This window comes from Chiloscyllium punctatum, chromosome 8 (genome assembly GCF_047496795.1).
Source record: "Chiloscyllium punctatum isolate Juve2018m chromosome 8, sChiPun1.3, whole genome shotgun sequence".
NCBI lineage: Eukaryota > Metazoa > Chordata > Chondrichthyes > Orectolobiformes > Hemiscylliidae > Chiloscyllium > Chiloscyllium punctatum.
In genome coordinates this window covers 35,353,357-35,367,103 of record NC_092746.1, presented here as the reverse complement: position 1 = coordinate 35,367,103, position 13,747 = coordinate 35,353,357, and the positions used below count along the sequence as shown (strand labels likewise).

The 13,747-nt window shown below is 42.0% G+C and overlaps 1 non-coding gene across 1 annotated transcript; it reads right to left on the bottom strand.

Annotated features, from left to right (window-relative positions):
* Positions 1-3,558: 3,558 nt before the first annotated feature.
* Positions 3,559-3,661, bottom strand: LOC140480955 (U6 spliceosomal RNA). Its single transcript, XR_011961433.1, has one exon. It is a non-coding gene; the product is annotated as a U6 spliceosomal RNA (small nuclear RNA).
* Between the last annotated feature and the right edge of the window lie 10,086 nt (positions 3,662-13,747).

Below are 13,747 nucleotides of genomic sequence, written 5' to 3'. Positions count from 1 at the left end.
AACCTTCAGACCTAACAGTCTCTCCAACACCAATTCCTGGCAAATATAAATTCCCTTCAGTTCAGGTCCTTCAGCCACTGTTACCTCAGGGAGATTGCTTGTGTCTTCCCCAGTGAACACAGATCTGAAGTACCAATTCAATTCTTCTGCCATTTCTTTGTTCCTCGTAATATATTCCCCTGTTTCTGTCTTCAAGGGCCCAATTTTAGTCTTCACCATTTTTTTGCTTTTCACATACCTAAAAAAGCTTTTACTATCCTCCTTTATATTATTGGCCAGTTTACCTTTGTACCTCATTTTTTCTCTGTGTACTTCCTTCTTAGTAATCCTCTGTTGTTCTTTAAAGCTTCCCAGTCCTCCGTTTTCCCACTTATCTTTGCTATGTTATACTTTTTCTCTTTTAACTTTATATGTTTCTTAACTTCTCTCGTCAGCCACGGCCACCCATGCCTCCTCCTGGGATCTTTCTTCCTTTTTGGAATGAACTGATCCTACAACTTCTGCATTATACACAGAAATATCTGCCATTGTTCCTCCACTGTCATCCCTGATAAGGTATTGCACCATTGAACTTTGGCCAGCTCCTCCCTCATAGCTCCATAGTTCCCTTTATTCAATAGAAATATTGTCACTTCTGATTGTACCCTCTCCCTCTCAAATTGCAGATTGAAGCTTATTGTATTATGGTCACTACTTCCCAATGGCTCCTTCACTTCGAGGTCCCTGACCAATTCTGGTTCATTGCACAATACCAGATCCAGAATTGCCTTCTCCCTGGTTGGCTCCAGCACCAGCTGTTCTGAGAATCCATCTCTGAGGCACTCCACAAAGTCTCTTTCTTGAGGTCCAATACCATCCAGATTCTCCCAGTCTACCTGCATGTTGAAATCCCCCATAACAACTGTAGTAACATCTTTGCGACAGACCAATTTCAGCTCCTGATTCAACTTACATCCGACATTCAGACTACTGTTTGGGGGCCTGTAGATGACTCCCAAGAAGGTCTTTTTACCCTTAGTATTTCTCAGCTCTATCCACACTGACTCTACGTCCCCTGATTCAAGGTCCACCCGCGCAAGGGCCTGAATATCATCCCTTACCAACATGGCCACCCCACCCCCTCTGCCCGTCAGTCTGTCCTTACAATAGCATGTGTAGCCTTGAATATTCATTTCCCAGGCCCTGTCCACTTGAAGCCACGTCTCCGTTATCCCCACAATATCGTATCTGCCAATTTGCAAAAGAGCCTCAAGCTCATCCATCTTATTTCTTAATGCTTCGTGCATTCACGTATAGTATTTATAATTTGTTACTACCCTCACCCTTCCCATCAACTCCTATTTCACTCAACCTTACAGCATGATCCCTTTCTGAGTTTTCTGCCTTATTGATACAGTTGTCTTTCTTGACTTCTCTTGTTCTAACTTTCCCTTCAATTTCCTTCTTAAACATCCAGTTTGTCCCCTTTATTCAACAGAAATAGTGTCACTTCCGATTGTACCCTCTCTCTCTCAAATTGCAGATTGAAGCTTATTGTATTATGGGCATTACTTCCCAATGGCTCCTTCACTTCGAGGTCCCTGACCAATGCTGGTTCGTTGCACAATACCAGATCCAGAATTGCCTTCTCCCTGGTAGGCTCCAGCACCAGCTGTTCTAAGAATCATCTCTGAGGCACTCCACAAAGTCTCTTTCTTGAGGTCCAATACCATCCGGATTCTCCCAGTCTACCTGCTTGTTGAAATCCCCCATAACAACTGTAGTAACATCTTTGCGACAGGCCAATTTCAGCTCCTGATTCAACTTACATCTGACATTACATCAGAACAGTTCTGATTTTCAGCTTTTATTTCACAAGTATCCCTCCATGTTTTCTTAATTTGGACAAACTACATACAAAAGGTAGTCAGTGTGAAGAATTACGTGGAACCCCACATTGTAAAGTATTACTGATGCTTTCAAATCATTCTCTAAAAGAATTACATGTACAAGTATATCTTTGAGGGATATAATAATCTCAAATCAATTATAGGAAATGGTGATTACAGCATGGATCATGATACGCTGTGTTGTTACTCTGTCATTCCTATTACTCACCTTTTTCTGTTTTGCTTGTATAGGATAGACAGTTTGATATAGAGGGTAGGGATTTGTCTGGGGTTTCTTTATGTTGTTAAGGTAAAGTGCTAGGCTGATATTTTGGAGTGTGCTAACTCATTATAGGACATCTCAATAAATTTACTGTACTTTTTGCTGACCCTGTAATTATGTTCTGTAGTTTATTTATGCTTTTTATACCTCTATTTTGATTATCTCATGTTGTAAAGATAAAAGGAAGCTTCAACACCTGTTATTTGCCAGAGATATTAAAAAAGAGTAATTGTGCAAAGGTTTCATTGGAATCCGTGGGACTAGAAGAAACCATAAAACTATCCATCTCAAACAGTACAAAATGCAATTTACCTTAAACACAGTGCTATGGTGCATTGGGTCACATTTCTTCCACTGAGCCACTGAATTTTATTTTTACTTAAATAGATGACTGCAAAAAATCCTTCTCCTGCAGAATATGGGAAATCAGAGACAGTTTGAACATCCCTGACAACTTCATTTACGGGAAGTGTCTGTTCAATTGCATCTCCTGTCAGGTTGCATGGATCGGTTGAAGCAGCTGTTGGACACACTTAGGAACATACAGGAGACGGAAAGCATCATAGACGATCACACCATTCGGCTGAATGCTAGAAAGAGTAGGCAGACAGTGCTGGAGTCCCTTGTGACTATAAGCCCTCACTAACAAGTATACCCATTTAGACACAGATTGGTGGGAAAGGGCGTGCGGGGGTGGAAATTGCCTGTCAGAGGATGGTAACAGCATCAGGCAGAGGGGGTAGCACCACAGCTGGCTCTCTTGTAGATCAGGGAGGGTCAAGGTACATTAGAGCAGTAGTAATAAGTGACTCTATACTCAGGGGCAGAGATAGGCATTTCTGTGGCCATAAAAAATACTTCAGAATGGTGTGCTACCTCTATGGTGCCATGGCAAAGGATATCTCTGAGTGGGCACAGGGTGTCCTTGAAATTGAGGGTAAGCACCCTGAGGTCATGGTACACATTGACACTAATGACTTAGGCAGGATGAGTGACAAGATCTTGCAAAGGAAGTTTGTGGGATTACTTCCTGTGCCATGTGCCAATGGGGATAGGAATAGAAAGGTAGTGCAGTTAATTTTGATTGGATTAGATTCCCTGCAGTATGGAAACAGGCCCTTCAGCCCAACAAGTCCACACCAACCTTCTGAACAGTAACCCACCCAGACCCATTCACCTACTTCCTCCTAATGCACCTATCACTATGGGCAATTTAGCCATGGCCAATTCACCTGACCTGCACATCTTTGGACTGTGGGAGGAAACCAGAGCACCCGGAGGAAACCCACGCAGACACGGGGAGAATGTACAAACACCACACAGACGGTCGCCCGAGGCTGGAATCGAACTCAGGTCCCTGGAGCTATGAGGCAGCAGTGCTGACCACTTAGCCACTGTGCTGCCCCAAAAAATATGGAACGCTTCACAAATTTGCATGTCATTCTTGCGCAGGGGCCATGCTAATCTTCTCTGTATTGTTCTAATTTTAATATATGTGCTGCTGAAGCACTAAAGACATGCAGCTAAAGAGCTGGTGCAGGAGGGAGAGCTTCAGCTATGTGGATCGTTAGCCTGTTATCCAGGGTAGGTGAAACTTGTACAAGAAGGATGGCTTGCTCCTAAACTAGAGGGGCAACATTTTCCTGGCAGAGATGTTTGCTGGTGCCACTCAGAAGGGTTTAAATTAGTGTCATAGCAGTAGGTCAGCAAGTGAATAACTGAGGAAGAGTTAGAGACAAAGGCCAGAAAGGATAAGAGGAAGAACAGACAGGGAGAGGTTACTGAACATGGCAGAACTGGTGATCTGAAGTGCATTTGATTTAACGTATCATAGGTAAGGCAGATGATCGCAGAACTTGGGTTAATATGTGGAACTGTGATGTTGGTCCTGTGGAAATGAAAGATAAAGATGGCATAATTTGAGAATCTGGGCTGACGAGAGCTGAGTCAAAACAAAAAGGAGGCATACGTGAGGTTTAGGAAACTGAAGACAGACAAAGCAATTGAAGAACATAAATAAAAAGCAAAGAATTTAAACAAGGAGTTAGGAGATCTAAAAGAGGTCATGAAATGTGCTAGGGAAACAGGACTAAGGAAAAACCCAAAATGTTTTATATGTACAAAAGCAGCAAGAGGGTAGCTAGGGAAAGGATAGCTTCACTAAAGGATAAAGGACAGATTTTATGCATGGAGCCAGAGGAAGTGAGTGAGATTCTTTACAAATACTTTGCATTGGTATTCACAAAGGAGAAGGACATGTTGGATGCTGAGTCTTGGGGGAGCATGTTGATATTTTGGGCCTATTGATATAACAATAGGAGGAGGTGTTAGGTACTTTGAAATGCATAGAAGTAGACAGGTTCCCTGGACCTGGTGAGATCTGTCCCAGAATGCTGAGGGAAGCAGGTGAGGAAATTGAAATCTTTGAAATCTTATATGAAATCTTTGTCTCCTCTTTAGCCATAGGAGAAATCCCAGAGGAGTGGGGAATAGCCAATGTCGTTCCTTTGTTTAAGGAAGACAACAGGGATAATCTGGGAAATTGCAGGCCAGTGAGCCTTACATCAGTGGGAGGAAAATTATTTGAGAAAATTCTTAGGGAATGATTATTCACCTTTGTAAAAATATGGACATTAGCACTAGGCAGCATGGATTTGTGCTGGGAAGGCCATATCTCACAAACATAGAGTCATAGAGTCATAGAGATGCACAGCTTAGAACCAGGCCCTTCAGTCCAACTAGTCCATGCCGACCAGCTATCCCAACCCAATTTAATCCTGCCTGCCAGCACTTGGCCCATATCCCTCCAAACTCTTCCTATTCATATATCAATCCAGATGCTGTTTAAATTCTGACATTGTACTAGCCTCCGCCACTTCCTCTGGCAGTTCATTCCATACATGTACTACCCTACATGAAATATTTTCCCCTTAGGTCTCTTTTATATCTTTCCCCTCTCTCCCTAAACCTATGCCCTCTAGTTCTGGACTCCCCCACCCCAGGGGAGTGACTTTGTCTATTTATCCTATCCATGCCCCTCATGATTTTATAAACCTGTATAAGGTCACCCCTCAGCCACCTACGCTCCAGGGAAAACAGCCCCAGCCTATTCAAATTTGATTGAGTTTTTTTGAGCAAGTGAGGATGTAATGATTGGAACGATGTCAGCCAGGTGGATCTCATTGTATATGAGCTCCCTGATTGGGGTTGTTAACCTGATCCAATCAGGGAGTCCTGGCTGTCAGATATAAACTGAGGTATCAGAGATTTTGATCACTCTTAGAGCTGGCTCTGCTCACTCTAAGAGCTAGCTGGGTCAGTGTCATGTACAATGCATGTTTACATAAAGGGTGACTTGGTGATGGGATACCGACCTTCGTGGCATTAATTAAGTAGTGACGAGAGAAAAATAAACATTCACAATAGTCATATTTGAGCTTGGATAAGCATTTCGTGCATCATGCCACTATTTGGGAAGCTTGATTCTTTTGATCCTGCCATCAAAGACTGGGCCCTGTATGTGGAAAGAATGCATTATTTTTTTAAGCAAATAACATTGGGATAGTCAAAAAAAAAGAGTAATTCTTCTGACAGCATGTGGACCTGCAGCCTTTTGAGTTATTAGGAGCCTAACTTTCCCAGAGACACAAGATACTAAAACCTTTCATGATTTGACATATTTGGCTAAGGAATATTATAATCCCAAATGTCCTCTACTTCTGAGATACTATCAGTTTTACTCAACAATTCAAGAACTAGAGGAATCTATTTCAGCATTCTTGAGAAGGTTGAGACAACTGGGAGAGGCACGTGATTTTGGTTTAATCCTAAGTGACAGACCATTAGCTATGTGGAATTAATGATGAGATCTTACAAAAGCACCTATTATCTGAAGCCCAACTGGACTTCAAAAACACAACAACTGGCTTTGTTGTTGTAAAACGCAGCAAGTGGAGCTCATGGGTTACGGGGTATGTGCAGGGAAGTGGACACCTTCCCCGGGCCAACTGAGCATGGGAACACCACTTGTGTGAAGGCAATTGCGTAGCTTGACTCAGAACATATCCTGAAAAGTGGGACCCTGGGTCAGCCCACAGCAAAACCTCAAAACAAAGCTATGCCTCAGCCAAATGCTTTCAATTTTCACAAGGATCTGGGCTGGCGGCAATTGTAATTGCTGCCAGTATATCTGCCTCTGTGGAGTTATTTCAAAGGGCAGGGCAGTCGATGTTGTCTCTAGGCACTGTAGCAAGGCCTTTGACAAGGTCCCTCATGGCAGGCTGATAGAGTAGGTAATGTCATGTGGAATCTGTGGTGAGCTGCTAAGATGGATACAGAGCTGGCTTGGTCACAGAAGATAGAGTGTAGCAGTGGAAGGGTGTTTTTCTGACTGGAGAGCAGTAACCAGTGGTGTTCCACAGGCATCAATACTGGGAGCCCAGCTGTTTGTAGTAATATAAATGATTTGGAAGAGAATGCAGGTGATCTGGTTAGTAAGTTTGAGGATGACACAAAGATTGGGGGAGCTGTGGATAGTGAGGAGGATTGCCAAATAGATAAACTGAGACTCGGACAGAGAAATGGCAGATGAAATTTAATCCAGACAAATGTGAGATGAAGCATTTTGGAAGGTCTAATGCAGGGGAAAAGTATACAGTAAATATCAGAATGCTTAGAAGCATTAAAATACAGAAGGTTTTAGGCAAGCATGTCCACAATTCCCAGAAAGTAGCAACACAAGTGGATAAGGCATCAAGGAGGCTTGCCTTAATTGATTGGGACATAGAGTAAAAATTGGTAGGCCATGTTTCAGCTGTGGTCAGGCCATATTTGGAATGTTGTATTCCGTTCTGGTTGCCACCCTACCAGGATGATGTGAAGGCTTTGGAGTGGGTACAGAAAATGTCCACTAGCATGTTAAATGGTTTGGAGTGTTTTAGCTATGAAGGAAGATTGGACAAACTTGTATTGCTTTCAGTTGAACATTAGAGGCGGAGGGTTGACCTGATAGCAGCTTACAAACTTATGAGAGGCATGTGTAGATTTTCTTTCGCCAGGGTAGAATGTTATTTATTCAAAGACAGGTTTCAGGTCATTGATCAAACATCACTGTGTGTAGCCTGACTGCTGGCCTATATATTAGCTCAGGTAACATATACAACAATGGCTGAGTTCTTGTTGAGAGAAATCTCTTGACATTTAGCAACATTAGCTATTTGCATTACTGTAAAATCACAGGCTTATGCACGATCCGGGTGTTGTGCTTACTGAAGTCATAACAAATTACATACACAAAACTGACAGACTGAACAAACTGCACTGACTCCATTCCATTCAGAGCCTGACTGAAGGAAAGGAGGATACCTTTATACTGGAACATCACATGTCATAATGTCATGCAACTGTCTTAAAGGCTGACTGCCAGTCAAGTCTGGAAGATGTTCAATAACACAACATTCCCACTTTTCCCTTTCGAGAATGTGAATCATTTTCTAATGACATGTTCAGAGATGTATATAGACACTTTGTCTCTGTGCATTTAGATAATGAATTAGCGGATGTATGCCGTGACCAGATCTATTCCTTATATAGTTATCACAACATGGCTTATCTAATTTAGATGTAGTGTTCAAAGAGCTGTCATCTTGGAACTGGGTGAGTTGTGGGATCTGTGATTGTAACTTTCTCTGGCTTTCTCTCCTTATTTCCTGGGTGGCATGGTGGCTCAGTGGTTAGCACTGCTGCCTTACAGCACCAGGCACCTAGGTTCAATTCCAGCCTTGGGTGACTATCTGTCTGTGTAGAGTTTGCACATTCTCCCTGTGTCTGTGTGGGTTCCCTCCCACAATCCAAAGATATACAGGTCAGATTACCCATAGTGTTAGGTGCATTTGTCAGGGAGAATGGGTCTGTGTGGGTTACTCTTCAGAGGGTTGGTGTGGACTTGTTGGGCCAAATGGCCTGTTTCCATACTGTAGGTAATCTAATTTCCAATGGTTTTTACATGCTTCTCAGGTACTTATATCAAAGCCAAAATAAATTCAGTCACAATGGTCTGAATTGAATGCTCCATTTTCATGAAACATGCTCTATAATAATATTGATAAAATTAGTATTTTTTAGAAGCAAAATATAAATATTACTTGTGCTTTTAATTTATTTTTCTTAGCTCTCAAAAGTATGAAGGATTGAGTAAGAGTTCAAAGCTGTTGTTTCATTGAGAAGTATCGATAGGACATAACCTATCGATAGCAAGTCTGGTGCCAACAAATATCGTGAATCATTTGCTGCATTGGGATGAATCCACACTGTTGGAAAAGTCCATGTAGGACTTTCTTATTCCATAGAGCCTATATAGAAGGCATATCATATATAGTTCAGAATCTGTGAGTGCACACGTTGCTATGTTTTTCTGATTTTTATGCTCTTGATCCTCCATTTTCTCATCTTTAAAACGCATGAGAAATAGCATTTTTAGAGGAAAATGAAATACGTCACTAAAATTACATTAATTTAAACATTTTGTACTGAATCTGCTGACTACTATTAGTTTAGTTTTGAAGAAGCCCAGTTGTTGGTGTATACTTCCAGCCTTTAAAAATTCACAATGTCTCTGATAAATGACAAAAATGTCCTTTGCTTTGGTTTCCCCTTTAGGAACACATGTTGTCATGAAAATGAAACTTGTTCCCTGAAAGTAGAAACTGGTGAAAAACAATGGAAATCCAGGAAAGGAGAAGGCCCACAGTCCCATCCTCTACTTCCAAACAGCGGGCACTCACTGGGATAGCAGCAAATGCATTTGAGAAATTGGAAATAAATGGATAAGGTTCAATGGAAATTCTCCTTAGACCGTTTTCCTTTCTCCATCGCCTTTATACTCCCCATGCCATGAAAATCTACATTAGATTAGATTAGATTATTTACAGTGTGGAAACAGGCCCTTCGGCCCAACAAGTCCACACCGCCCCGCCGAAGCGCAACCCACCCATACCCCTACATCTACCCCTTACCTTACACTACGGGCAATTTAGTATGGCCAATTCACCTGACCTGCACATCTTTGGAGTGTGGGAGGAAACCGGAGCACCCGGAGGAAACCCACGCAGACACGGGGAGAATGTGCAAACTCCACACAGAGAGTCGCCTGAGGCGGGAATTGAACCCGGGTCTCTGGTGCTGTGAGGCAGCAGTGCTAACCACTGTGCCACCGTGCCGCCCACGGGAAAATCTACATCTTAACAGTTCACATGAGAAGAATCAATGTCAAATGTTGACATAAGATTGCGACCGGAAATTGTGACATCTGAAGTTTGTCGGAATGTAAGTGAATAATCAAGATTATTAATAAAATGAGGATATGTTTGTTTTTCTTTTTTCATTCACAAGTACTGGGAATCAATGGCATAGAAAATATTTATTTCTTATCCCTACTTATGCTTGAACATATCTGGTGAACCACCCTCTTAAATGGCTGCCGTCAGTATGTTGAACATATTTGCACAGCACTGATAGCTAGTGAAGTACAGGATTCTGCCGCAGAACCAATGAAGGAATGGAAATCTATTTCCAAGTCAGTTTGGTGTGTGACGTGGAGTGAAATATCATGATAATGGTATTCCTATATGCTTTCTGACACATGTCTTTCTCACCAGAGGAGGCTGGAGGTTTGGAAAGTGCTTTTGAACAAGGCTTGATGAGTTGCAACAATGCATCTTATAGATTATAAACACTACAGTTACAAAGTTAAAAATCACACAACACCAGGTTATAGTCCAATAGGTGGGATGCTGCCTGAACTGCTGTGCTCTTCCAGCACCACTAATCCAGAATCTGGTTTCCAGCATCTGCAGTCATTGTTTTTACCACCCTTAATTGAAAGCACACTGGCTTTCAGAGCGACGCTCCTTCACCTGATGAAGGAGCGTCACTCCGAAAGCTAGTGTGCTTCCAATTAAACCTGTTGGACTATAACCTGGAGTTGTGTGATTTTTAACTTTGTACACCCCAGTCCAACACCGGCATCTCCAAATCATGACTACAGTTACAGGGATCCAATGAGAAAGGCAGTGAAGTTTAATACGGTGGTTTGCTTTGTCCTGGATAGTGCTGAGCTTCTTAGTTGTCATGGACCTGCATTTATCAAGATATGTGCCATGAATTCCATCTCTGGCTTGACTTATGCTTTGCAGATGATGGAAAGGCTCCCAGGGAATCAGTGTCACAGTATTCCCAGCTTCTGATCTGCTCTTGCAGCATCAGCATTGATGCTCATGGCTTGATCCTGCAGGTGGACTGTTTGGACTCGGTTGGAGATGCTGATATGCTGCAGCTATCTCACAGTTTTGGGTGATCAGGAAGCTGTCTACCTCTTACTGCCTATGATAAGCATATTAGATGAAATTAAGATTGATAATGTATCTAGTTGGCTGTGTATTTATATACCTTTGTGGCCATCATGTTCCATCATGGAACTCGAAACAAGAACTTCTTGCCCAGAGGTATGGCCACTACCTATTGTGCCACAGGACCTGTTGATATTTGTACGGCGAGTCCAGTTCAAAGTCTGGTCAATGGAAACCCCAAGTTATTGATTAGTGGACTTTTTAAATGACAGTTATGCTACTGAATGTAAAGGCAAGCTGTTTAGACTTTCTAATGTTGGAGGTGATCATTATCTGGTGCTTATGTGATGCAAATGTTACCTGTCACTTATCAAACCAAGTCTGAATGTTGTTCAGATCTCACTGCATATGGGCACAAATTCATTACATGAGGAGTTGTAAATGAAACTAAATGCTATACAATCATCAATAAATATCCTGATTTTTGACCGTATGATGCAAGGGAGATCATTGATAAAGCAGCTGAAGAAATTATATACAGTCTAAGACACTACAATGAAGAACTTTTTAGATTACTTACAGTGTGGAAACAGGCCCTTTGGCCCAACAAGTCCACACTGAGCCACCAAAGCGTAACACACCCAGACCCAGTCCCCTACATTTACCCCTTCACCTAACACTACGGGCAATTTAGCACGGCCAATTCACCTGACCTGTACATTTTTGGACTGTGGGAGGAAACCGGAGCACCCAGAGGAAACCCACGCAGACATGGGGAGAATGTGCAAACTCCACACAGTCAGTCGCCTGAGGCGGGAATTGAACCCGGGTCTCTGGTGCTGTGAGGCAGCATGCTAACCACTGTGCCACCGTGTCACCCACTAACTTCTACAGTGATGGCCTGAGGCTGAAATGATTGTCCTTCAACAATCATAGCTATCTTCCTCTGTACTAGCTATGCCTTTAGCCAGTAGAGAGTTGCCTCTAATGCCCATTAATTTAATTTCAATTTTGTTCCTTGATGTCACACTTAGTGAATGGTTGTTTTGAAAGCCAGTCTTCCATTCCCTTTGGAATTCGGAACTTTTGTGCATATTTGAATCAAGGCTTTAATGAAGTCTGGTGCTGAATTTTTCTTGCTCTGTCATTATTAAGCTCTTGGTAAGAAGGCTCAATGTCTTAAGTGCCTCATCCCATTTCCATTGGTATTTACCAACTGGCAGGTGGAACAGTTATCATTTTAGTGATTATAATGAGGTCAGCCAGGTCGACCTCATGGAATATGAGTTTCCTGATTGGGGCTGTTAATCTGGTCCAATCAAGGAGTCCTGGTTGACAGATATAAAGAAGTGTCAGAGGTTCTGCTCACTCTGAGAGCTGGCTCTCAGGGAGCTGGATCAGTGTCAAGGATCCTACATGTGTAAATAAAAGGTGACTTGGTAGTGGAATACTGGGCTCTGTGGAATTATTTCAATTAAACTCAGCTGCCTTCTTGTCAAATGTTCAGTCCCAAATCTACAGTCCATCTATCAGGAAGGTGGGGTCCTACTTGAATTGACACCCTCTCTTTTCGTCAACGCTTCTGCACACACCTAGCCAGCAATCATTTCTTTATGAACCCCATACCAGCCTCACTTTGTTGGCCTGGATCCTTTTGCTGAGTCTGTGCTGGGTGAATTGTGGCAGCTACCACCATTGCCCTTGTGGAACTGACAGCAGTGAGGAGCTGCTGACCACTCATTAACTGGCAACGCTTCAGGGCATGTTGCACGCTCTAATGAAGGCTTACCATTGGCCACTTGACTGCTTCATTTTCTTAATACAGTGTGTCAACATGCAAGCCCCTTGTTGCTTGAATTAAAGTCCGCCAATTCTGGCTGTTCACTTTTAAATAGATGCTGTCAGAGATTAACTTATTTTGAGACATGAAATGAATTAATAAGAAAATTAATTCTACCCTAACCTCTGATGTATTCCTGGATTCAATCAGTCCTAGTTTACCTGTCACAGGAACAACTTATTGTGTATGATTTTGCTGTTGTTCTGGGTGTGAATTCTAATCATTGTTTTCTCTGCCTTGTTTCTCCCTCATTTTTGGCATACGGCTGAAGGATCCTGGTCCCAGCTGTAGGATGTGACTTTGATAACACCGTGAAAGTGACTACACAAATTGCCTAATATAGCAATATGAGGGTTGTGCACCTGCTATATCCGGGATATTTTTTCAATCATACCTGACCACTCCTTGCTATTTATATAGACACCATCTCTTGTTAACTCAGTACGTCAATCACATTTGTATTTTTTTTGTGGTAAATTATTACGTTCTTAAAGGCAAACAACTTGAAGGCTATGGAATGGAGCATTTTCTTAGTGCCCAGTGAGAGATTTAAGTTTTCAATGGTACAGAGCAGCCAGTTGTCATAGTCATTGCAGCCCAGAAGAAGGTCATTCAGTCTATCAAGTCCTAACCAAGCTGACAACATTAAAAACTGTAACTTATGATCTTTATCAGCAGATATTTGAACAGTGCATGAAATGTTGAAAAGGATCAGACTATTCAGCTCAACTATTTCATGATAGATTTGATATTCCACATAGACATCCATTTAATTCTCATCAGTTAACTGTATCATTATAACATTCTGTAACTTCTGCCTCATATGTTTTTCTAGCTTCCCTTTAAATATATCCATATGAACATGACAAGGATCTTTGAATATTCATTACCTAAGCTGTGCACTATTCCTGTAAGTTTTGTCTTTATTTGCTCCAACCTCCCTGCCAGACAGGATTTGTGTCTCCTCATGTACGTTCCCATTCCACCTTAAAGTCTGTTTAAAGGATTCTTCATCACAGTTGTGTTAAAGATTATGATCTGATATTCATTTGGTTGTCAAGAACTGATTAACCTCATGGTTCATTGATTTATTAGTGAGTTCATTCATGAGTTGGTTTCTGATGATTGTACACTTGTGACTCTATGTCCAAATGCAACAAGACCTGAGCAACTTCCAGGCCTGAGCTAATAAGTAGCAAGTAATATGCATGCCATGTAAGTACTAGGCAATTATTCTCTCCAGTGAAAGAGTCTAACAAGTGACCCTTGACATTCAATGGCATTCTCAAGGCTGAAGCCCCTCTTATCGACATTATGGGAATTTATTATTGACCAGAAACTGAACTGGACTAGCTATATGAATGCAGTAACGACAAGAGCAGGTCAGATACTAGGAATCCTGTGGAGTGTA